The sequence below is a fragment of the Corvus cornix genome, chromosome 1 (assembly GCF_000738735.6).
Source record: "Corvus cornix cornix isolate S_Up_H32 chromosome 1, ASM73873v5, whole genome shotgun sequence".
NCBI lineage: Eukaryota > Metazoa > Chordata > Aves > Passeriformes > Corvidae > Corvus > Corvus cornix.
Genome location: NC_046332.1, coordinates 112,726,845 through 112,738,900, shown reverse-complemented (window position 1 = coordinate 112,738,900; position 12,056 = coordinate 112,726,845). Strand labels below are relative to the sequence as shown.

At 42.7% G+C, this 12,056-nt stretch overlaps 1 protein-coding gene across 8 annotated transcripts in view; it reads left to right on the top strand.

The window, feature by feature from the left end:
• AGPAT3 (1-acylglycerol-3-phosphate O-acyltransferase 3) overlaps positions 1–12,056 on the top strand; it is an 89,141-nt gene that overhangs the window by 43,304 nt on the left and 33,781 nt on the right. Inside the window, exon 1 of one of the 8 annotated variants that reach the window (XM_019282847.2) lies at positions 5,863–6,049. The exons of the other annotated variants lie outside the window; for them this stretch is intronic. The gene's annotated coding sequence lies outside the window, so the exon portion shown is untranslated. Of the gene's footprint in view, positions 1–5,862; positions 6,050–12,056 lie in introns of those variants that run through there. 8 annotated transcript variants of the gene reach the window in all.

Here is a 12,056-nt window from a genome sequence, read left to right as displayed (position 1 = left end):
CTGACTGAGGAGCTTTTGAAGAGCAGTGCTAAGCCACCAGTGGTGACATCCATAATTTGAGTTTGGCACATAGGGGTCTTTTGAATATGAAGCTTTGGTGCAGTGAACTCCTCTTTTTACTAATTAGCTTCTAATTTTTAAAGTGACGTGGAGCAGTTTTTGAGTTGGCAGTCAAACTATTCTGAAGTGCTACAAGCTCCATGAGAAATGGGTGCTTACTTCTATACCACTAATTTCACATTCTGCATTTCTTCCAGTGCTTTATAACTGTGCCAGCAGGAAACAATCTCTGCTTCGGTGACTTTTTGTGTCTCTGACAGAAGTGGAAGCAATACAGAGGAATGTATGGAGATGCAGAAATTTCCACTCAGGCAGCTGCCCACCTGGCTGGGGTTGTGATCACTAAGAGATCTCCTGGTCAGATTATTATCACTATTTGTGGCACTTGTAGGACTGAAAAAGTACTCACAGTGGCAGAATATTTTAATGTCTTTCTGTCTGGGTCTGGCAAAGCCAGTTTACATGAGACCATGACAAAGAGAGCAGAGAGCATCTGTGACAATTCCCAAAGTTTCAGTATCAGCTGTGGAACAGCCAGCCCCCGTGCAATGTTGCTGTCTGAATGTTGCTTGTGGAAGGCAAGCGTGTGTTTCTAGTGGGCCAGTCATTCCCAGGATTCCTGCAGCCCTCAGTAAAAGGGTATTTAGGTCATGTCTCTCTCAAACATTGCATTAAAAGGCCACTGTTCAGCAGAGGCTGAACAAGGGAGACTGAATCGTGACAGGGCTGACCAGTCCTGGATTTGTGATCTTTGTTGGCAGCATCTTTCAAAGACTCTGCGTGTTACCACAGAAGGGTCCCCTGCTCTGCAGAATCCAGAATGGCTTAAATTAACTATATATGCTGCTAGAGGCCTACTTAGCAATAGAATGCCAAAGCCACCCAGGAGATGGGAGATCTTAAGAAAAGGTGAGAGCTGTAGATGTTTCTTTCAGGTTTTTGTCCAACGTGGATTTTAAAGACAGATGGGATGTTTATAGACTGGCTGCTGTTTAGTTTCCCAGCTGAGTGGCCAACAAAAGCCTTAACTTTAACAATGTACAGCCTTCCCACTTCTAAGTTAATTTTTTTTAATTGTGGGAAATTTCATTTGTAAAGAGTTCTGGTTGTAATTTATAAAGATTTCACCACGTGCAGAAGTGCACACTTATGTGCATGCAGTTCAGCTTTGTATTCAAAATGTGATCTTTAAATTTGCACAGGAGAAGGGTTTTTTCTTTTTGTGGTGACTCGTTTTGGGGGTTTGAGTGTTTTTTATTGTTGGGTGGGGAGGTCACTGTAAGGTTGTATGGTGTGTGGCTGCTGCCAGTATTGGTATTGAGACCAGAAGGGGCTGGTGTGATCTTGACAGAAAACACAGAACAATAAAACTTTGTTCAGCATGTATTTGTTTTTGCTATCAGTCTGCTTGATAAGTCTGGTCTGTCTTCTTAGGAAGATAGCTGCTTTTGTGTATATGCAAAAAGAGATCTGACCACAGGGGTAATTAGGATTCAGGCTGGTAACAGCCTTGTGAAATATTTGTCAGTGAAATAACCCAAAAGAAGAATAGATGTCTTGTTCAGGAATGAACAAGCTGCTGATGGCAGTCAGAGTGACATCAAAGAGAGTAGAAGTTGGATCCCATACAAGGAGGAAGAGGGCGATTTGGGTCTCTGCCCTCCTGTACAGCTCTTCCTTTCTTGCTTTTTTCCTCTTTGGGCCATAAACAGCTGCTGCACAGCCATGTGTGAGCAGTGTGAATGCACTGAGCAGGATCCAGCTCCCTACCCACTGTAATTCAGGCTGCCAGTTCAGCTCACTGAACTTACTGAGAAACCGTTTGCTTGTGTACCTGCTGCGTTTTCAGGTCTAATTTTTCACCTCTTATTTGTTCTTGACTGCAAATCAGTGGGTTTTATCTGAAGCTGCCCTGGTGACACTGACTCAGCAGAACACCTGCTTTTGGTGTTAGTATTTTTGCTTCTCTGTCTCCCCTGTGATGAAGATCTGAAACATTTAGATTTGGAAGAATGGTGGCTTTTGTCTTCAGTCCCTCTCCACATGGCCTCTGTCTCCTTCCAGGCTCAAACCATAGAAAGTTTGATGCTTAAAGCATAGTCTTCCTATACAGAAATGTATTGATGAGATATATTTGTCCATGTGACAAATGTCAGCGTGGTGACAGAAGGCTAGTTGGTCTTTCTCACTTGTCACAGATGTGTCAGAAAGACCGGGGACTGTAAAGTCAAAATTACATGGCATTATATTCTGCTTCTCAGTTTTAGGGCTGCCTTTCTCCATTGCTGGTAAGTTGTGAACAGTTCCCACTTTGGAGGTACATTTGTAGGTGAGATCATGCAAATGCTCTTCTGGAGATTTTTTTAGGCTTAGTATAGCAGGGCACTGGCAGGGGAAAACTTTCCTGATGTCTCTCTTGGGTCTTGCAGCTGTGATTCCCACAGCATGTGGATAGCTCTGGTGTCACCTGAGGCCTTTGCTTTACCCTGTTCATCTTATTTTTTTAATAATCATAAAAATAATAAATAGTCCTATTTAATCTTTTCCATCTTGGCAGTACAGCTCGTGGCAGCAAACTCTGGAGCAGAGGCACGAGGTATAAATGAATGAAGGGGATGTGCCGAGCCCTGTGTTTGTGCCCAAGCTGGCTCTTAGGAGCTGGTGGCTTTGCCTCTGGTCACACTGGCTCAGGAGGTGGTGGCTTTGCCTCTGGTCACACTGGCTCAGGAGGTGGTGGCTTTGCCTCTGGTCACACTGATTCAGGAGGTGGTGGCTTTGCCTCTGGTCACACTGATTCAGGAGCTGGTGGCTTTGCCTCTGGTCACACTGATTCAGGACGTGGTGGCTTTGCCTCTGGTCACACTGGCTCAGGAGGTGGTGGCTTTGTCTCTGGTCACACTGATTCAGGAGGTGGTAGCTTTGCCACCAGACAGCCCCAGGAGCTTTCCTGCCCCTGCCTGTTCACTTGCATCAGAGATCCTGCATTACTATGGATCAGAGAGCAAATCACACTGCTCCTCTTCTGCAGAAGATAATGTTTTATACCTGAAATTTGAAGCAGCTCAGCACTTCTTGAAAGACAGTGTTTGCATTTCTTCCTAATTAGTGCTCAGTACTTCAAAGGAAAGCTTTGAACCTGGGCAGGGCCTCGCAGGCATGAATACAGTGCTTGCTGAGACTCTGGGTAGCAGCAGTCAGAGGCTTCTCCTTGTTCAGCCACAGCACATTTGCATGCAGACAGATGTCTCCTGGCTGGCTCTTTCTGTCATATGTTTGAGGCTTAATTTTTTTTCCTGCATAATTTTCCATCCAGAAAGCAAAGTATATCATTCTCCCTATAACGCTTATCTGCAGATGAGACTCTTTCATTTATCCTTTATTTTGCATCCCTGTTTTAACAAGTGATGGGCCTGTGCCACAAAGCATTTTCCAGATTCACCCAATCTGTCTAGCAGGTGGCTCCCTAGGTTTCACAGCTTGGTGTGTAAATGCATTTAACACTCCTGAAGTTTCTTTTGTAGTTTATTTTTATCTGAATACAAAGGATGAATTCCCATTTGTCTTGAAAATTCAACCACTTGGAGTGAAGAGGAGCATTTTATGTCGTCTTAGAGATGAGTAGACAATACTGAGGTTTTTTCTTAATCATCAGAGACTAAGATTGGCAGCATTTTGTAATTATATAACATTGATCTATTTTATACGTTGCAAGAGGCCTATTACTCAAATAATTTTGTACTAATAGGGCTTCTGTTAGATAACTCCTTTTCTGTTATGTAAGGACTGGTATTACAGAATTGCTGTTTGAATACCAGCACTATAATTTTAGGGTAGCTTTTATAATAGAAATACCAAGTAAGCCTTGTTCCAAATATAGGCAATTATTCTAATATCGTAATTATTTTTTTTTCCAAATGAGGCCTCTTGATAATTGCTACTTTGGGTTTGTTTTCATTTAAAAAATCACGATGCTGTCCTGTGCCCAGTCATAATCCATTATGTGCATTTTCTGTAATGAATGTTGTGCATTGGGAAAGTATTGATCAGCAGTCCTGGAAATGGGTAATTGAGCTTCACCTACAAAAACATTGCAAGTGCCAGTTTAGTGACTCTGCATGTCCGAAACCCTCCTGTCTTCTTTGAATTGTGTGTATGTTTGTCTCTTGGGCTTTGGGATTTCTTTTGATGTAATTTGATATAACCTTATTTCTCCAGTTGAGAACAGAAGCAGTGTGAGCAGTCTCAAAATGAGATTGGGGAACACAATCAGTAAAAATTCCTTTGGAGCCCACAGAAACTGATTCTTCCTAAGCAAGGAATTTAGTTGCAAGCTATCTCCTTCACTGACAAAGATGTAGATAGTAGTAAGACTTTTATCTGTGTACTCACTTAAGAAATGCTGTTGAGCTATGGGTGAGGTTGCAAAAGGTTTTACAGCAGACCTGGACGGTGTGCAGGGTATAAGGGGGCAGGAGGACCTATTGACTTGGTGCATGGAGAGCACCTGAAATTTTCCTTTATTTCATGAATGCTGTGGTGCTTCTGTCCTGGTTTTCCACTGGACCCTTACTCACCGCACTTTCTGGAGTATGTTGTATTTAATTTGTGTGTGCTTTAAACTCAGAGGCGGTTTTCACATTGTTTTTCCACCCAGCTCTGCTAAACCAGATATAAGCTCCTATTTGTCTGTGACGTTTAAATTCACAGCCTCCATTTTTTTTTTTTTCCTTTTTGGCCAAATTATTCTAAGCATCGTCTGTTTCTTTGAATGTAAAAACTTTCTATCTGTTGCATCTTAAGTGGTTTTGTGCTGCCTCTTTCAACTTCTTTGATGTCTTCTTCTAATGTGACTCTACTTCCAGGGCAGCCAGGGGTTTAAGAGGCATTTATACCATGCCTTAACTCTCTGTAGTGCTAAGTTTGGTCAAAAAATGGGAGTGTCAGGGGCCTGTGACTACCACTTGAGTATTATCTTTGGCATTTAAGCTAGATTTTGTTAGGATTTTATTTCTTTAGAGGCCTAACTGACCAGGTGAGTTATGCCAGTTAAAGCTGCGTCTTCACAGAGGGCTATGTTGATGAATGCGAATCACTCTTCAGTCTGACTGTTGTGTCCCTGTACAGATGTGCCCTCAAGTCTCTTTATCTGAACTGTCCAGTTTATGGTGCACAGCATCTGGATGGGCCCCTGAGCCTTACCCACCCCATCAGTACTGTGTTCCTGCACAGGTTGTAGATGCTGTCACCTCATTTCCTCCTCTCCAGGCTCCGATATCTCCTTTTTCACCAAACTCCTGGACTGTGCCTGCTCAGTGCCCTCCCAAAGCCCTGATTTTGGAGCAGGGAGAAGGGAGAGGAAATGCCATTGTCATCTGTTGGGTGCTGTGGTGGGAGGCTCCTTGGTGCTAAAATCTAGGTTTTGTTAAAACAAAAAGTGTCAAGTGGCAGCGCTGAGCACACGAACAACCACACGAGCGAATCTGGTCGATTGTAGCCTGGTAATTTCCTGTAAGGAGCTTACTGGATTAGAGCAAAAGCTTGGTTTGTCAGCAACACCACCTGACTGTAATATTTATTGAGCAGTATTATCTGTTTTAAATATTAGTCCACTTCTGCCCCATTCATGCCTTCATTCTCGAGGTAAGAGGGGCTTTTTTAGTTCAGTGTTTTACAAAGCCGTGTAATGGAGAGGACACTCAGCTGTTTTTTTGGGCCTCTGAGCAGGCAGTTTTAGTAGCTGAAGCACTTCCAGATTTACCTCGATGTGCTTTTGTCACCATAATCCCTTCTCCATGTCAAGACTGATTTGCTTTCCTAGCCAAGGCTCACATCGTGCGTTTTTGCCGTTCCATTCCTCCTCCTCTTTTTTTTGTTTGTTTGTTTATTAATAACAAATTGGGAAGATGTTGGTAAACCAGTCAGGTGCCTGCTTATTGGCTGGAGTCTGCGCTACGCTCATTGCCCTGGCTTTAGCCTATTACTTGTATTGGTAAGTTGGAGTTTCGTACTGCGACTGTGCTGGTGGTGGCTTGTCCTTTGAAATGCTTCCTTGGGGCGAGCTGGAGAGTGGTGATCCTTTTTGAGGTGCTCTGGAAGGCTGATGTGTACTTACTAACGTGTGGCTGGTGTAGATACCTTCCCTGAATTGCTCTGGTGCCCTTGTTACTTGTTTGGGACTCGATTTTGTTGCTGTTTGAACTTTTTCACGTTTTTATTCAGCTGAGAGCAGTGTCTAAGGATGCCACTTGGGCAAGATGGTGATCGTGTATTTCCATTTTTTCCTGCAAGCCCTTATAGATTTCTTTCACTCTGACTTTGTGCTCTTAGTCTTCTCATAGGTGTCTCTCAGCACGTAACACGGAAATTAGGCTGACAGGCTCACCATGTATTAGGGTGTTTGTGAGACACTCATGTCTTCAGCGTGGAAAAGGGATGTTTCAGGCAGGTGAAAATTACGATTCTACCCCTTGGGGGTGAGCTGGGCCTGGGAGGGTGGTGACTGGCAGCAGCAGAGCCAGGAGACCCCACATGCCTGGGTGTTTTGACTGGGTTTGGGAAGGGTAGAAGCAGGGCAGGGCTGCCCTATGTTTCTGGGCTGGCCTTGTTTCTCTGTGTCTCCACATATGTCCCAGACTTTCAGCCGAAAGAAATCTTGAAACTTTTTAGAGCCGTGTCTGAAGCAAACAGCGACTTTTAGAAACCGAAGTGCGATCTGTTGACTGGTTTTAGTGAAAAAATACACATCACTTCAACTGTAAAAGGAAAAGCTTGGAGTTGGAATTAATATGGCTGTGGCTGGAAAACTTTCCAAGGGGTGTGACATTGCTGTGAACAAGTTTCCAGCCTGACACATGAATTTGTTTGTTTGTTTGTTTTATAAGTTGTTTAAAAAACGAAAGAAATAAAAATCTGTGTTGGATCATCATGGTTTTGTTTTGCCAAGTATTTCCTCCAGGCAGTTATGCCTGTACTATTTACAGACCTACGATCCTCTCTGCATATGTGTATGCACACACTTGTAATATTAATGAGTTTATTTACATTTAAGCTTTATAGTGTATCTCTGCAGAGACGTAAACTCTCAGCTATACAGTGTGGCAGCTCAAATTAAAATGTGTGTGATTAATAGCCTCTGTAATCATCAAAGTGTTCCAAGAAAACAGGCATATGTGACTTCACAGTTTTAATGTTAAAAATCAGGAAATCTAGAGCTTAAAGACATTTGCAGCTGTCCTGCTAAATATTCTTTTTGACAGAAGAGAGTACATGTAGTAGATATATACATGAACATGGTGTAGTTTTAAATTCATTCTTCATGTCCTAGCTCAATATTGGGGTGTGATGTGTGCATCTGGTATCGGTTAGATTTTGTACTGATGCAAATACAAATTTGTGTGTATTATGCATAGAGCATAATATGCACACATCTCTTGTAATTCTTTTTTTCCCCTTATTCTGTTCACTCTTAAAATTCTTGACTTGAATCCAGGTCAAATCTGGTTTGCAGGAGAGCTTACAATTCTGCACACAGCAGGAATTAGCTGGTATTAGGTCAGATCCTCTTCTTCGACAACCTCAAGGTTCAGGAGAAAATTAATTATGTCACCTGCTTGTTTGTGAAACGAGAACTCATTCAAACCTCTTTGATTAGATATAGATGAGACTTAATGTGAGTACCTCAGAGTGCTTTTTTGGCTTTGTTGGTTTGGGTATTTTTAACTCTTTAGTTTGTCGTTGCTTGAAGAAAGCTGACTTTGATAAATATTTTAGTTTATTAATTTTTTAGCACAAGCCTGCCCTGTAGGAAGTAACTAGAAAGACTAATTATTTCCTTTTTCATCTTAAATATGTTAGTTTGGCTGCTGCAATTCCCTTAGAATATTCTCAGACAGAGCTGGGGTGATTAAGATCAGAGATCACCAGTTCAGCAGGGAATCAACTTTGCATATTGAGAGATTAACTCGGGGTTGGTTTTTTTTCTGTAATTCCATCTGATCTTTTGCTTCTCCTGGGTTGGAGCACCCTCATTATCTTGCTGGACCTGACGTATTTTCTTCACTTTCTGGGCCAAATTTAGTTTGTACTCTCTAAGGAATTAATCTAAGGAAGTGAAGATTCTTTGTTCCTCTGGGACTTGTGGCATCCTCCAGGCCTGATGCTTGCTGTGTTTCTGATGCAATATCACCCCAAGCCTTGGAAATCAGCATGTCCCTTCCACTTCCCCCTGCCCCCCACCCACCCCCCCAAAAAAAAAAAACAAAAAAACCCACAACCAAAAAACCAGAAAGAGAAAGATAAATAGGCATTTCTTAGATATGTGAAGGCTGGTGCTCAGGCAGCAATGAAGGGGTGAGGGACCACCACAGTCTTAAAGTTACAGGCAGCTGTATAGAGAATAACCCAGAGGGTTCCCCCATTACCCAGCCACATCTCCTCACGTAGGCTCGTTCTGATAGCAGGTGTGAATCCTCCCAGGTACACTCAGCAATCCAGTAGTGCAAAGCCAAAGTACACAGAAATTGTAAGAGCACGAGACATCAAATTTTCTTCTTTGCGCAGTCGTTGCTGCTCCGTAGAGTTTGTTTGGTTAAATTCTCATCACAACATGAGACTCTAAAAGAATTGTCCATTTTCACCAATCAACAAATCTCTTAGCCCATAAATAATGGATTTATCACTCTGTGTAGGCTTGTCATCACTTAATACATGGGATAAACTCATAAGAATCCTCTGCACTTTCTTTGGTGGGTTTTAATTGACCATTTCCAAGCTACAAAATATTTGAAACAAATGCTTTTCCTTTCTTTTTCCTCTGCTGCCGAATCTGCCTTCTGTTTCAGCTTCTGGCCATCAAAGGAGCCTGGAATACTAACATGTATTTAGTGTGATTAGTTGGTGTACTTTGTATTAGAAGTGAAGGTAATTTGACACTGATTTTACCTCTTCCTAGAGCTGCCTTGTGGCTTGAGTGATGTGCCCAAATGCCTGAACTGGCCGTAAATGCTTTGATTTCATTAATGTGCCTTAAGAGCACAATAGTTCAGATCACGTTTTGGCTACTGTTGTATTTTGTGCTGCAATAGTTTAGCATTTTTTGAGGGGGGAGACCTGTGCTAGACTTAGAGTTTTAATGAACTACATAATTTCACTGCCCCATGTATTTTATTTGCTTATTGACTGTAACGGTGCTTTGCTCTCTCTGTTTCAAGTGTTTGAAGCAATAGTTCAGCACATGATCTCTAATGATGTCTATCTTCACTTGGATTTTATTAGCAATTCCCATAGTTGTGGTTTTGGACTGAATGTATTGTCTGTTATTTCACTCACAATAACCTGGAGGTTCCTAATTTGTACGTGCTGGGGGATGATTCACAATGGGGCCGGGCTGTTTCCATGGGAAGGCCCTGGGAATGGTTTGGTGCTTTGGGAAGTGCGGTGTAAACTCTAAACTGGTGAAACATGAGCACTGAGCCCTGTTCCTGTCACGTGAGGACTTGGTTTGTGTTATCTGTGGATAATGTGCCCATAATCTAGTGGGCTGTGCTTGAAATACCACCATGCTTGTGTAAAAGCCACTGTGTGCTCTGCTGCTTTATTCAGGCAGCTTAAAGCAAAGCACTGAGATGATAGGTGTCCTACATTGACTGAGTAGTTGTCTCTGAGATAAGTGCCTGGAGATTAAAACAGCCTGTGTCTTCCTAGCACACCCGTAGCACCAAACCACGCAATTTGAGGAGCATAGAGTATTCATCTAAATCAGGAGTTTGCAGAGAAGTTGGAGCTTTGATCAGTGTTCTCAGTGTGGGTTTCAGGGGGGTTGTTTCTGTGCTGTGGCTGCTGCTTGTGGAAAATACGGAAACCTTGACTATCTAAAAGCTCATTACCCAAAGAATTTTGTGACCATGCTCACGTGCCTAAACCATGAGTTTATCTGGGCTAGCATAGCATTGCTGTGTCTTTAAATGTGATGAGCTGAAGAGGTTGAGCTTGGCAGATTTTTCAGCCTGCTTTGCTATGGGTATAAAACTTAGTGTTGTCCTGCTCAAATACATTTATCTGTCTCTCTCTCTTCACTGGTCTGTTTTGAACCCATTGAGGAATTTCCAGACACACTTGGCTGGTGAATGTCTATGAGGGTGTCTCCAAAATAACTGGAATACCCCATGTTTCATGGAAGTAGCCAGGGAGAGGAGAAAGAGGGATGCTAAGAGCCTGTTATGACAAAGTTGGATGTTCTTTGCTACCCGTGTCTCTTCATGGATGTGAGCATTGTCAACACTAAAATCCAAGTTCATAAGGAACCAGGCTTTTGGAACTACACGCTAAATTCCTTTCTTTGGCAGGCAGCTGTCTAAGCTGCTTAAGCTCCTCTCTGCAACCAGAGCAATTGTTATCCAGGAAGTAAACAGAGATTCCTGTATGTGGGTCCAAGTTGGAGCTTAGATAAAACATGAGTATTAGAGGCTGGAGGGAAGACTGGAAGAGCAGCTGTCAATACTGCACAGGCTGTTTTTTACTTTTGAACACAAACCGAGTTGACCTCAGGGACTTGGCTGATCCTGCTCCATGCAGTGGTTGCTCTGCCACAGACCTCTGGTCCGGAGAGGCAGCAGTTCCTATTCCCCTGAAGATGTGCAACAGCACAGTTCCCCAGGCACTTGGTCCCCCATGGCTGATTTGGTTGCCCTTTGCAAACAAATGATGTCAGACTTTGATGTGAGAGAGATGTGATTTAGCACTCTGAAATTTGGAAGACACTGCGAGAGAGACCCATCATTTCAATGCTAGCCAAGAGATTAAGAGGAGCAAAACAAATGTTGTAAGTAATACTTAAACTTAGATCTCTCTTAAGAAGGATGAAGGTGTTTCAAGTCACATCTTAGATTTAGCTGGTAGAGTTAAAAACGAATCTGTGGCTGAGTTACCTGGTAGAGTGTGTCTGTAGTGCAGCTGTGATGTGATTAGTTTTAAAGGAGGGGTGAAATGCTTCTTGTAAGAGTAGCCATGACAGCATAAAGCTCACTGCAGGCTGCAAAAAACACCTGGGAAGTGGAGTGAAAACTCAGTTTGGACTTAATTATTATTGTTTCATGTGCAATGTCTGCCTTCCACTGAAATGGCATTTCAAGGAGAGAGGTCTCAGGATAGCTTCATGTGGTCAAATAAGTGATCAGCATCTTTCTATCTATGGAGATTGTCATTTTGGGCTTGTCATTAAAAAAAATACATAGAATATAGTTGGGTGTGTGTATCATTTGAGTGTGAGGCAGCTTTCAGCCGGGCTCATTTCAGAAACAGGTTGGTTTGCTCAGGGCTTTTTCCAGTTGGGTTTTGAAAATGTGGAAGGATGGCATTTCCTCAGCCTCTTTGCAGCTGCACTCAACTTCCTGCAGTGCTGAACCACTGCTCCTGTGTTGTTAATGTAGCTGGCAATAATATAAATTGGTGTCATCTTTTAATAAGATGCTAATTAGTCTGTGTCCAAAAGTGAGCAATGGGTCACTTTTTCCAGAGGTGGCTGCTTGGGAGAGGCCAGTTGACAAGGCAAAGCAAACATCGGAAGTTTGGTCGACTTTGAAACTGAAGTAAACCTGGAAGAAGCCTGTGGGTTTTCTTTTTTGGTGGCCTTTTTTGCCTGGAAAGGAGAGACTCAAGCTAATGCAGGTGTCTGTGTTTTGGCCTCATCTGTGTGAAGTGCTGGTTTCTCATCCTGCAGTAGGAGTCAGGGAAACAGATGCTATCAGCAGCTGGAGTCACTCCCCTTCTCCTGTTTGTCCTATAGTCTGAAATACATATTCATCTGTAATTGTTGAAGATGCTTTCCCTCACATCCCTGCCCTACATGTGTTCTGTTTGCTTTCACACAGTCCAATATATTTATAAAACCAGAAACAGAAAGCAAAACTTTTGAGATGTGTAGCAAAGATCATAAAGTGCTCTTAGGAACTGTCATCCAGGGAAGGACTGAGGAGAAAAACTGTATACATGAGAGCAGG